The sequence below is a fragment of the Pseudophryne corroboree genome, chromosome 10, assembly GCF_028390025.1.
Source record: "Pseudophryne corroboree isolate aPseCor3 chromosome 10, aPseCor3.hap2, whole genome shotgun sequence".
Taxonomy (NCBI): Eukaryota; Metazoa; Chordata; class Amphibia; order Anura; family Myobatrachidae; genus Pseudophryne; species Pseudophryne corroboree.
In genome coordinates this window covers 248,747,705-248,761,882 of record NC_086453.1, presented here as the reverse complement: position 1 = coordinate 248,761,882, position 14,178 = coordinate 248,747,705, and the positions used below count along the sequence as shown (strand labels likewise).

Below are 14,178 nucleotides of genomic sequence, written 5' to 3'. Positions count from 1 at the left end.
TTTTTTTTTTGGTTAATGGATTTTTTTTTTAAAAGCTGAGTTTTTTTATGATTTAAATCAACAAACAATTATCTTCAAAAATCATACCCACATACATGTGTAAGGTTTTTTTGTTTTTTTTCCCCTTGACAAAGAAACATGTTCAATAACATCACCACAATAATTGTATTTTGTGGACATTTTAATTATGCACCACTTTTTTTTATATTTTCACATTAAACAATAATATAAGGAATGTTAATAATAACAAAGTAAAAATAAATGTTAATTATAAAAAATAATTAATGTCATGTATGAAAACATTCAACATAAAAAAAACTATTTTTTTTCCCTTTTTCCGCTTGCGTTTGTGGATTCACCAGCGGAAGTAGCTTGTCTTGTTGTTCGATGCATCCTGTCAGTAAGCATGGTGGGCTCAATGTTACAGTATATGTGGCTGATGTTAAATTGTGACATCAAAAACCCTTTTACGCAAAAAATGCAACTACTGTAAGTTTACGTTTTTTTCACAAAAAATGCAGATTTTTAAATCTAATCGCAAAATTAGCAAATTTGACAAGTCCACCTTTTTTTGTAACATCAAATTAGTGTTGCAGATTTTCCGTTTGGGCGTGCTTTCACAATTTTGCGATTGGTCGCAGTTTTTGCTAAATTGCACTTTTTACGATCCTTACTGAATTAGCCCCTATATGATTGTGACAGCCCATTGGGTAGATGTATCACCTTACGCAGCACAAACAACAGTGGCACCAGTAGCAGTATCTCAGAAACTCCAGCTCACTCCAAAGCAGGCTACGCTGTGTGTCACCAGTTTCGGTAAGAGGCACATTGCCAACAACCTCTTAGAGAAACTGAGGGAAATCATCATCCAATGGCTTACCCCACTTAGACTCTCCTGGGGATTTGTGATATCAGAAAATGCTACCATTATTGTGCAAGCACTAAATCAGGGCAAATTCCAGCATGTCCCATGTTTTGGTCACACAATAAATTTGGTGGTGCAGCATTTTTTGAGAAAAGACAGGGCCTTGCAGGAGATGCTTTTGGTGGCCCAAAAAATTTCAGGACACTTTCGCCATTCAGCGACTGTGTGCCAAAGACTGGAGCACCAGCAAACATTCTTGAACCTGCCCTGCCATCACCTTAAGCAATAGGTTGTAACACGGTGGAACTCAACCCTCTATATGCTTCAGAGGATGGAGGAACAGCAAAAGGCCATACAAGCCTATACATCCACCTATGACATAGGCAAAGGAGTGGGTATGCACCTGACTCAAGCACAGTGTAGATTGACTTCCGTGTTGAGCAAGGTTCTCCAACCCTTCAAACCTGCCACCCGTAAAGTCAGTTCAGACACTGCCAGCTTGAGTCAGATCATTCCCTTCATCAGACTTATGCATAAACAGCTGGAGAAAGTGAAGGAGGAGCTAATATGGAGTGATTCCGCTCGGTATGTGGGACTTGTGGATGAAGCCCTTCATTAGCTTTGCCAGGATCCGAGGGTGGTCAATCTGTTGAAATCAGATCACTACATTTTGGCCACCGTGCTCGATCCTATGCTTAAAGATTATGTGGTGTCTCTCTTTCTGGTGGACACAATCCTGCAGAAGTGCAGAGACCTGCTGGTGAAAACACTCTCAGCTGAAGTGGAACATGACATGGTAAGAGATCCTTCTTTACTTTCTCCTGCAACTGGGGCTTCCAGGAAACATCTTAGATATCCGATTCATAAACAACCCGCTGGCGGAGATGCAGGGCAGGTAAGACCAATTTTGAACATCTGGTCCGGACTGAAGGGGGTGGTGAGCACAGCGAGCCCACATGGGGCTCATTTGCGCTTGCCCAGTTGTTGGTATGCCAGCGGTCAGGATTCCAGCACCAGTATGCTGGCCGCCGGGAGCCTGACCACCGGCATAACATACTACACACACTGAAGGACCTGCCAACAATTTCTGACATGTCTATTGTCACTGCATATGATGCTGTCACCATTGAAAGAATGGTGGAGGATTACATCGGTGACAGCATCCAAGTGGACATGTCAGACAGTCCATACCTGTACTGGCAGGAAAAAAAGGCAATTTGGAGGCCCCTGTACAAACTGGCCCTATTTTACCTAATTGCCCTCCTTCCAGTGTGTACTCCGAAAGAGTTTTTAGTGCAGCCGGTTACCTTGTCAGCAATAAGTGTAGGCGGTTACTTCCACACAATGTGGAGAAGAGGATGTTCATCAAAATGAATTATCAATTATTCCGGGAAGATTAGCCTCCAAAAAGTTTAGAGGGACCTGTGTTGGTGGATTCCAGTGGGGACTAATTAATACTCTGTGCGGATTAGGATGTACACAACACTGAAGAGGGTAAGGAATCGGTCGATGAGGATGAGAATGACATCTTGCCTCTGTAGAGACAGTTTTTGCAGGGACAGATTAATTGCCAGCTTGATTTGTGGTGGCTCGAATGAACCAATCATTTCAGCCACAGTCGTGTGGCAGACCCTGGCGCTGAAATGATTGGTTTGTTAAAGTGTGCGTTTCCTGTTTATACAACATAAGGGTGGCTGTGAGGGCCCAAGGACAATTCCATCTTGCACCTCTTTTTTTTTGGTTTGCAAAATGTGCTCTTTGTGGCCTAGTTTTTTTAAACTGCCATCCTGTCTGCCACTGCAGTGTCACTCCTAGATGGGCCAAGTGTTTGTGCCGCACACTTGTGACGCTTAGTTTAGTCACCCAGCGACCTCGGTGCACCTCTTTTTTTTCTTTGCATGAAGTGCTCTTTGGAGCCTATTTTTTAAAACTGCCATCCTGTCTGCCACTGTAGTGCCACTCCTAGATGGACCAGGTGTTTGTGCTGCACACTTGTGTCACTTAGCTTAGTCACCTATGCCACCTTGGTGCACCTCTTATTTTTCTTTGCATGATGTGCTCTTTGGGGCTTAGTTTTTAATACTGCCATACTGCCACTGCAGTGCCACTCCTAGATGGGCCAGGTGTTTGTGTTGCACACTTGTGTTGCTTAGCTTAGTCACCCAGTGACCTCGTTGCACCTCTTTTTTTATTTTGCATTATGTGCTCTTTTGGGGCCTAGGTTTTAAAACTACCATGCTGTCTGCCACTGCAGTGCCACTCCTAGATGGGCCAGGTGTTTGTGCCGCCCACTTGTGTCATTTAGCTTAGTCATCCGCAACCTTGGTGCAACATTTTGACCTAAAAACAATATTGTGAGGTGTGATGTTTTTAGAATAGACTGGAAATGAGTGGAAATTAATTTTTTCTGAGGTTAGTAATACCAAAGGATCCTGACCTCCGTCTGTACCTTGACACCAGTCTTATGCCATCATTCTGGATTATGGCATTGGTATTTCAACCAGCGGGATCCCACTTTGCAGCATTTTAACTGCATCCCCTCCCAATCACCCTGGTGAGAAGAGGAGAGTGGCAGTCTCTTCTGAGAATTTGTAGGGCTGCCACATTTACAGTGCCAACCCTGAATTTGCTCATTAGAACAGTAATGGGGCCTTGGGAAGTTGGACTAATGTCAGAGAGCCCACGTTGGAATTTTTCTTTTCAGCCAAGTGATGCCAGGCTAATCACATAAAGCCAATCATATTCTGGTGCTACCATTTTGTAAAACAATAGCCACATATACTGTAAATATAAATAATAGCATATAAATATTGTTATAAAGCACAAAAACATTTATACTTTTCTTATAAAGGAGCCATCAGTTTGTTTGTTTTTTAAATCCAGTAATTTCATGCAAGAAATTTTAACCTGCATTTGTGTTGTTTTGCACAATAAATGTGCAGTTACAGTATCAAGTAATATGTCTTAGGAGATACTTGGCATCACAGCCTTATCTGCTTTAATAGTGCCAACATTATGTGATCCTTTGAAATACAGATAGATTTAATACAGATGTAGCCACTTTCATCGCACCCATGGCACGCCACATGGGCACACCTGGCAAATCGTACCGCAGGTGCGGCTTAAACACTGGGCTGTGACTAACTGCCGCCCAATGTATTTCCTATGGTGGCATGTGCATGCCAGGGCTGGTGCAAGGTGTCTCAGCACCCTAGGCAAATCCTTAACACCCCCCCCCAAATAAATAAATAAATAAATAAATAAATATATCGAGCCCCCCTAAAGTGAAAAAGTGCAGACACAACATCTAATAAGTTCCACAGCCACCGCCTGATGGTGGTCGCAACTAGTATGCACGTATATATATATATATATATATATATATATATAAAGAACAAACCAGTCTGGCACTCCCCTCTGGACAGACTGAGCAAGGCTCCTGCTCCGGTGCCCTCCTTGCAGACACAGCAGTCAGCATAAGTATAATGGAAGAACAATGGCGGCACTCTGGAGACTTTGTTCAAAGAGGTGAAAAAATCAGTGCAGTTTAATCAACATTTCGGGGGTACTGGCCCCCGTCTTCACGATACACTCACAAAGTGACACAGTGCAAAAAAACAGACTTTAAATTAATTACCAAGCGCGCGTCCAGCCGCCCACTCCACGCCGCTGCCGACTTCCGGACTCAGTGCTTCCTGTCCCAGGATCCGGTCACCTGACCTGACGCGAGCTCCCAGAGCCGTCATGCAGGGGCGGGAGGAAGCGTTGCTATGGAGAGCGCTATCAACAAAACAAACATGGCATGATAAAAACTGTGCACATAGGACAAATAACGGACATCAAGTACATTATTTGATACATTGACTAAGTGTAAAGTGCTTAAGCTTATATTAAAACATATGTATCTATGCTGAATAATGCTATTACTAAATCAAGTGAAAAAAACTCCTACCAGTGTACAAATGAACTATACCAATAAAAATATAAAAAAATAGCCGATGTTAATGAAATATGGAGCCAATATGGTTGACTTATAACTTGCAATAAGACCTATTTCCTCTGTACCTGGCGGTAAACCTAATTTAAAACAAATGTATCAGTGTTTTTCACCAATCCGATAAGAACTGCTGGCTTTCACAGATGCGGTCTATGTGTGGGGTGCAGAAGCATCAAAACAGAGAAAACTAAATACACAGAACTCATCATTAATGGTAATAAATTGAAGATTCATGACTTCATCACATGCAATACTTCCAGTGTCATCTACCTCATCATGTGCAAATGCGGTAAATCCTATGTGGGTAGAACTTCAAGGGCCTTGAAAACACGCATAGGGGAACATTTGCGCAACATCCGTAAAGGCTTTGCCACCCACCACATCTCAGACCATTTCCGGAAGGAACATCAGTGTTCCACCAATTCAATTGCCTACTTTGTAGATCTCCGGAATATCAGGTCCACATGGAAAGATAGGAATCTAGAAGCCAACCTAGCAAAAGCAGAAATGAGGATGATATTCAATTTACAAACGCTTTCCCCCAATGGTCTTAATCAAGACTTTGAAATTAAATGGTTTCTTTAACATCATACCAGCCACATCTTCTATCCATCACCACTTAGTCATGCTTAACGGCCCTTCTTTTTTCAGGTGTATACCTTACTTAGAATCATTTATTCCCATTATTTATTTATTGTTGTATTTCCTTTTTTTCATGTCAATGGGGAACTACATTGTTTCTACATGAGAATGCCATTCTACGACCACTACGAAAGAACTGTGATCCATCCCTTTCACCGGACATCTATATAAGTTTACCTCTCCTTCAAGCTAATAAAGGACATCATGGGACATATTTGAATATTAATTCCGGTTATAATTTCTGTTTATTTGTATTGGAAACAATCAAAATGCTGTCTAATGACCATCAAGAATGATTGTCCACCTCTTTTCCCACTCAAAGAAGCTGATATCTTCTCAGGAGAGAGCAATGGACACTGTGGAATGCATTTCTGACATCATTTCCGGTCAAAACATCCTTTGAATGGACCGCAAACGTCACTTCCGGTCTGGACAGGAAGTGACCTTATCCCGCCATTTTTGGCCGTTTTTCACTGGCTAAAAGACATTTAAAAGGATCCCTATCAAGCCACAAAGGTATCTTGCCTTGAAGAAGGGACCAGGCTGTCCCGAAACGCGTTGGAGATACCTTGTGGCGCTGCCCACCCCCTGGACATTTGGTGGACTGTTTTCCTGATTGCCTGGAAGGGAATTCGATCAGAGGAGCCACCAGCAGGGTATTTCCCGGGGTACCCTGCCTTTATTTGACACCTGCGGCTCCTCCACCTGCATCGGTAGGATCACATTCCCCCCATGGCCTGTTCCTAGTCCATTTGATTTTTTATGTATTGCTTGTTTTTAGACATTGTATGCTAGTATTGTATTAAATTCAATTTTATTTACCATACCAATGTGTTTCAACATACACTTTCACACCTTGGTATTATCCACATACATAGGTGACCGTAAGACAGACCAGCGCCATTGTAGAGAGAGCACACCCCCTTTTTCATTTTGACCCCTAAATTCGCCCATAATCAGACCATGTAAGCTGCTGCTGCAGCTCTGTTCTGTCTGCTTAATTGCTGTAGCAGCTACATAAGATTAGTGATCTTTGGAAGTTTGGCTGCAGGAGGCTGTTGATTGGCTCCTGTTCCCTTTATCTCCTGAACCTGCCTTGCACTACTTGCTGGTCACAGAGCTGGACTGCAGAGGAAGCCTTTGTCACTCTGTGTCAAGTCACAGTCCTGTTGGAACACTGCTTCCATTCTTATATAGCTATAGCTCTTCAGAATCCTTGTTTGTTTGTCCCTGCAATCTATCCTGCCTGGTGCCTGTCTGCCTTGGCATCAGCTGCAGGCCGGGATGTACTAAAGGGAAAATGCATTAAAACCCCTGTTTTCGGGGGTTTTAGCATTTTTGTACTAACACCCGTCTGCCGCCTTTTCACCCCTGAGGGTATCGCCATCTTTGGATCAACATCGCTGCGAGGGGTGGCGCCCGCAGTGTGAATTATTTCCACACAATACTTGTTCTTTGTCTTGTCCGTATCTTTGGTCTTTCTGCTTGCTATCCATTATTATTTTATTTGCATACATCTGCTTTACACATAACCACCACATTTGTCTCTTTTACCACAGTCCTATTCCATTACAGTCTCTCTCTCTCTCAGGCCTCTTTTACCATGTATATAGGGGGTCATTTCGAGTTGATCGCTAGCTGCTTTCGTTCGCTGCACAGCGATCAGGCAAAGAAAGGCACTTCTGCGCATGCGTATGCGGCGCAATGCGCACGCGCGTCGTACCATTACAACGAACGATGTAGTTTCACAAAAGGTCTAGCGAGGCTTTTCAGTCGCACTGCTGGCCGCAGAGTGATTGACAGGAAGAGGGCGCTTCTGGGTGTCAACTGACCGTTTTCAGGGAGTGTTCGAAAAAATGCAGGCGTGCCAGGAAAAACGCAGTCGTGGCTGGGCGAACGCAGGGCATGTTCGTGATGTCAAAACAGGAACTGAACAGTCTGAAGTCATCGCAAGCACTGAGTAGGTCTGAAGCTACTCTGAAACTGCACAAAATTATTATGTAGCCGCTCTGCGATCCTTTCGTTCACACTTCTGCTAAGCTAAAATACACTCCCAGTGGGAGGCGGCTTAGTGTTTGCACGGCTGCTAAAAACTGCTAGCGAGCGAACAACTCGGAATGACCACCATAGTCTCAGCCCTATTAGTCTGTCCTCAGACCTATTCCTGATCTCAGTCTTTCTTTGTCTGTCCTTGTCTAATCATCTCCTAGCAGTAGTACTGTATTTCTCCTTTGTGTTGGTTGCAATGGTTGCCAGAATGAAAAACCACTGGCCTGGAGCATTCTGTGTTATTAATGTATCTGTTCTGCTTTCCCTGTCTGAACTCTATTGTCATGCACTTCTGTTGTTGCCAGTAGCAACTACTGCTGGTTCAGAGCAGTCCTTGTTATTTATATACCAGTTGATTTATGTTCCTTCCCTGTCTCTTTAATTAATTTACCTGTCTGTTAGTCGGTTATTGCCATCTCTCCAGACTACTTCCTCGTGCTATTACCATTGGTGTACTCTTTCTGTATCTCTAAATATCAAGGTATTTTAGTACCTTTACCCTATTACTGTTCTCTTGTCTTGTTCTTGTCTTCTTGGTCTTGTCTGTCTTTTCTACTGGCATTGATTCAGGTCATTCAAGGGATAAGCTCATACTACCGCCAGTGGCGTAAGTCCTGGTGGGCATCCCAATACTGGTAGGCGTATAAAGCCTTATGGGAAAAGCGACTGTTATAGGCTAGAAGACCTGCTGGTGCGTTCTATGAGTCTTCACTCTGGCTGTACAGGGGTCACTGCCCAGCAGTCAATCTACAACTTCAACTCCTGCAAAGAACCTCAGTTGCATTCATAACAGTTATAACCCTCTGACACTTTTCAAGGGGAAGCTGTTACAATACCGTATTCAAGAACAGCATTTATGTTGATATTCTATTCTATATATGACAACTATTTTGCAAATGTATAGATGGTCCCCCTTGTCACTGTGCTGCCTGATGACTTTGCACTTTTAGTTATATGTATTTGTCACTAACTTTCCCCATGCTTGCCCACATCCAGCATCCTTGGTAATGGTTGCTGTGGTGATCCCAAGCCCTCCCAGTGACTATGGAGGTCACTCCGAGTTGTTCGCTCGCAAGCGGATTTTAGCAGATTTGCTCATGCTAAGCCGCCGCCTACTGGGAGTGAATCTTAGCATCTTAAAATTGCGAACGATGTATTCGCAATATTGCGATTACACACCTCGTAGCAGTTTCTGAGTAGCTCCAGACTTACTCGGCATCTGCGATCATTTCAGTGCTTGTCGTTCCTGGTTTGATGTCACAAACACACCCAGCGTTCGCCCAGACACTCCTCCGTTTCTCCGGCCACTCCTGCGTTTTTTCCGGAAACGGTAGCGTTTTTTCCCACACGCCCATAAAACGGCCTGTTTCCGCCCAGTAACACCCATTTCCTGTCAATCACATTACGATCGCCAGAACGATGAAAAAGCCGTGAGTAAAATTACTAAGTGCATAGCAAATTTACTTGGCGCAGTCGCAGTGCGAACATTGCGCATTAAGCGGAAAATCGCTGCGATGCGAAGATTTTTACCGAGCGAACAACTCGGAATGAGGGCCTATACGTAGATACTGTATAACTGACTGGAAGTGATGTTGCGCAATGGATTGCATTCCCGGAAGTGGTGGAAGAACTGGCTCTGGAGCTGTGAGCATGGTGTGGACAACCGCTTCCCACAGTAATTACCTTTAAAGGTGAGTAGTATACCCACTGCCTGTCTTGTCTCTCCTGCTTGATGACGGATTAAACTCAGAAATGTTGCATACTTACTTGATGCACAAGTTATGTATTATGGGAAGTCCGATGAAGTGCCTGCTTGTTGGTGAATATACAATTCTTTTGGGATGATGACCCAGCAGCTGTCTTCACATTTATGATGCGTGTAACCCATGTGGAACTATAAATATATATATAAAATTTCAAGAGCGCATGGTGCTACATAGGTCAGCCATCATGCCGTCCCTGGAGGAGAAGGGGCACGACCAGCCCATGGCACACCACTTTAATATTGTGAACCATACTCTGGCACAGTTAAAATATATCATAGTGGACCATGTGCCCAAACCCCTTTTGGGGTGGGGGGGGGGAGAGATAGTGCCAAGACCCTTTCTCAGAAAGAGACAAAATGGATTCATATGTTGAGAGTCCTTTCCCCCAGTGGCTTAAATGAACAGATCGCGTGGAATGTCTTTCTTTAAAATCATGGTGATATTTGTTGTATGCATGCCTGGCCTGATATGGTAACCGTGGGTTAGTGGATGCACCACTTTTTTGCGCTAAGTGGCCCTATCTGGCTCAGTATAATTAAGGATCCTTAGTTCCATTTTCTGTCCATATGCATGTATTTATCTCCCCTTGCATGTATAAATGTGTTATATATATCCAGGGCCGGTTCTAGCCCTTGTGGCGCCCCGGGCGAAAAATAGTGGCGTGGCTTCATACAGGGGCATGGTCAGTTACGTCCCCTGTAGAGTTGAACCCCTCTTGTGCCCCCTGTACAGTAGCGCCACTTACAAAAAAAAAAATAATACTTACTATTAGTGATGTGCACCGGAAATTTTTCGCGTTTTGTGTTTTGGTTTTGGATTCGGTTCCTACGGCCGTGTTTTGGATTCGGACGCGTTTTGGCAAAACCTCCCTGAAAATTTTTTGTTGGATTCGGGTGTGTTTTGGATTCGGGTGTTTTTTTTACAAAAAACCCTCAAAAACAGCTTAAATCATAGAATTTGGGGGTCATTTTGATCCCATAGTATTATTAACCGAAATAACCATAATTTATACTAATTTTCAGTCTATTCTGAACACCTCACACCTGACAATATTATTTTTAGTCCTAAAATTTGCACCGAGGTCGCTGGATGGCTAAGCTAAGCGACACAAGTGGCCGACACAAACACCTGGCCCATCTAGGAGTGGCACTGCAGTGTCAGGCAGGATGGCACTTCAAAAAAATTGTCTCCAAACAGCACATGATGCAAAGAAAAAAAGAGGCGCACCAAGGTCGCTGTGTGACTAAGCTAAGTGACACAAGTGGCCGACACAAACACCTGGCCCATCTAGGAGTGGCACTGCAGTTTTCTAGCGAGAGGATGAGTGCTTCCATCCTCATGTGAATCTGAACCACTAGCCATGAACATAGGCCAGGGCCTCAGCCGTTCCTTGCCACTCAGTGCCGTAAATGGCATATTGGCAAGTTTACGCTTCTCATCAGACGCTTTCAATTTTGATTTTTGGGTCATTTTACTGAACTTTTGTTTTTTGGATTTTACATGCTCTCTACTATGACATTGGGCATCGGCCTTGGCAGACGACGTTGATGGCATTTCATTGTCTCGGCCATGACTAGTGGCAGCAGCTTCAGCACGAGGTGGAAGTGGATCTTGATCTTTCCCTATTTTTTTAACCTCCACATTTTTGTTCTCCATTTTTTAATGTGTGGAATTATATGCCAGTATCAATAGCAATGGCCTACAATTAAGCAGTGTGAGCACAGATATATGCAGCACACTGAGCACAGATATGGAGTGTTTTTCAGGCAGACAATGTATACTGGTGGTCACTGGTCAGCAAAACTCTGCACTGTACTACACCTATATAATACAGCTGCTCCCCAGTCCCCACAATTAAGCAGTGTGAGCACAGATATATGCAGCACACTGAGCACATATATGGAGTGTTTTTCAGGCAGACAACGTATACTGGTGGTCACTGGTCAGCAAAACTCTGCACTGTACTCCTCCTATATAATACAGCTGCTCCCTAGTCCCCACAATTAAGCAGTGTGAGCACAGATATATGCAGCACACTGAGCACAGATATGGAGTGTTTTTCAGGCAGACAACGTATACTGGTGGTCACTGGTCAGCAAAACTCTGCACTGTACTCCTCCTATATAATACAGCTGCTCCCCAGTCCCCACAATTAAGCAGTGTGAGCACAGATATATGCAGCACACTGAGCACAGATATGGAGTGTTTTTCAGGCAGACAACGTATACTGGTGGTCACTGGTCAGCAAAACTCTGCACTGTACTCCTCCTATATAATACAGCTGCTCCCCAGTCCCCACAATTAAGCAGTGTGAGCACAGATATATGCAGCACACTGAGCACAGATATGGAGTGTTTTTCAGGCAGACAATGTATACTGGTGGTCACTGGTCAGCAAAACTCTGCACTATACTCCTCCTATAAAATACAGCTGCTCCCCAGTCCCCACAATTAAGCAGTGTGAGCACAGATATATGCAGCACACTGAGCACAGATATGGAGTGTTTTTCAGGCAGAAAATGTATACTGGTGGTCACTGGTCAGCAAAACTCTGCACTGTACTCCTCCTATATAATACAGCTGCTCCCCAGTCCCCACAATTAAGCAGTGTGAGCACAGATATATGCAGCACACTGAGCACATATATGGAGTGTTTTTCAGGCAGACAACGTATACTGGTGGTCACTGGTCAGCAAAACTCTGCACTGTACTCCTCCTATATAATACAGCTGCTCCCCAGTCCCCACAATTAAGCAATAAGCACTGCAGTAGCACAAATATTATTAATAAACGGAGAGGACGCCAGCCACATCCTCTCCCTAACATTTCCAATGCACGAGTGAAAATGGCGGCGACGCGCGGCTGCTTATATAGAATCCGAATCTCGCGAGAATCCGACAGCGGGATGATGACGTTCGGGAGCGCTCGGGTTAACCAAGCCATACGGGAGAATCCGAGTATGCCTCGGACCCGTGTAAAATTGGTGAAGTTCAGGGGGGTTCGGTTTCCGAGGAACCGAACCCGCTCATCACTACTTACTATCCCCTCTCCTGAGTCCCGACCGCTGCAGACCTCCGCCAGCGCCGCTCCTCTCCTTGGATCTATGGGAGAAATGTCATGATGTCTCATTCATAGCACAGCATAAATAGACACTAGAGGTCAATTATGACCCCTAGCGTCTGTGCCAGTCCCACAATGCTGTGCGGTGCGTGATGATGTCATTGCACACCGCACAGCAAAGGTCCTCTCCACGAAGGGAAACTAGATGGGTAGCATCTAGTTCCCTTCACAGCGGGGGACCCAGCAGGGGGGGCACTGCCAAACAGTAGCGGATCTTGCCATGGTGCTGCACCCTCCGGATGGTGCCGGTGCCCTCTGGAAGGCGGCGCCCCGGGCAAAAGTCCTGCTTGCCCGTGGCAAGATCCACTACTGTATATATCCATGACAGAGAGGCCAGCAAGGCTGGCTCTTAGTAGAGTCTAGATACTCACCCTAGTCCTGGTATGTACAAGTATACCCTTATTGTGCCCATACCTAGTATCTCTCTCTTTTTTTCTTAAAAATCAACTTAATGTATAGATGTAAATACATATGTACCATAATTAATTTATCCTTTTGGGTCAATACCCCGTGATCTATTTTTTGCTACTTTGGCCATTTATGCAGTCAGCTTATTAGAATTTTAATGTTTATATTAGCACTGGATGCACTCTAGCACTCTTTCACTTGTACACTATTGATTGTTTATTTACTATGTTACACCCTCCTCTCCCATATCGACGGCTGCCCTGGAGACCATTGAGGCACGGTTGCTTGGCACCAACAGAAGCAGACGCAGGCCGCATCACAGCGGCCTCCTATGTGACCGGAGCTTTGGAGAGCCGCGACTTCCAGTACTGGGGGACGCGCCGGCGGCAGCAGACGGGAATGGTCTTACTCACTACAGGTATTTAAGGCACAGAAATGTTTCCTCATGAGTTTTTTTTTAGAGATGAGCGCCGGAAATTTTTCGGGTTTTGTGTTTTGGTTTTGGGTTCGGTTCCGCGGCCGTGTTTTGGGTTCAACCGCGTTTTGGCAAAACCTCACCGAATTTTTTTTGTCGGATTCGGGTGTGTTTTGGATTCGGGTGTTTTTTTCAAAAAACCCTAAAAAACAGCTTAAATCATAGAATTTGGGGGTAATTTTGATCCCAAAGTATTATTAACCTCAAAAAACATAATTTACACTCATTTTCAGCCTATTCTGAACACATCACACCTCACAATATTATTTTTAGTCCTAAAATTTGCACCGAGGTCGCTGTGTGAGTAAGATAAGCGACCCTAGTGGCCGACACAAACACCGGGCCCATCTAGGAGTGGCACTGCAGTGTCACGCAGGATGTCCCTTCCAAAAAACCCTCCCCAAACAGCACATGACGCAAAGAAAAAAAGAGGCGCAATGAGGTAGCTGTGTGAGTAAGATTAGCGACCCTAGTGGCCGACACAAACACCGGGCCCATCTAGGAGTGGCACTGCAGTGTCACGCAGGATGTCCCTTCCAAAAAACCCTCCCCAAACAGCACATGACGCAAAGAAAAAAAGAGGCGCAATGAGGTAGCTGACTGTGTGAGAAAGATAAGCGACCCTAGTGGCCGACACAAACACCGGGCCCATCTAGGAGTGGCACTGCAGTGTCACGCAGGATGTCCCTTCCAAAAAACCCTCCCCAAACAGCACATGACGCAAAGAAAAAAAGAGGCGCAATGAGGTAGCTGTGTGAGAAAGATAAGCGACCCTAGTGGCCGACACAAACACCGGGCCCATCTAGGAGTGGCACTGCAGTGTCACGCAGGATGTCCCTTCCAAAAAACCCTCCCCA

At 44.6% G+C, this 14,178-nt stretch overlaps 1 long non-coding RNA gene across 2 annotated transcripts in view; it reads left to right on the top strand.

Annotated features, from left to right (window-relative positions):
* Positions 1 to 13,258, top strand: part of LOC134965475 (uncharacterized) — a 67,677-nt gene extending 54,419 nt beyond the window's left edge. The window contains exon 5 of one of the 2 annotated variants that reach the window (XR_010188389.1): positions 13,113 to 13,258. This is a non-coding gene — a long non-coding RNA (uncharacterized LOC134965475). Of the gene's footprint in view, positions 1 to 5,611; positions 6,291 to 13,112 lie in introns of those variants that run through there. The other variant, XR_010188388.1, reaches the window with a different exon arrangement.
* The last annotated feature ends 920 nt before the right edge of the window (positions 13,259 to 14,178 follow it).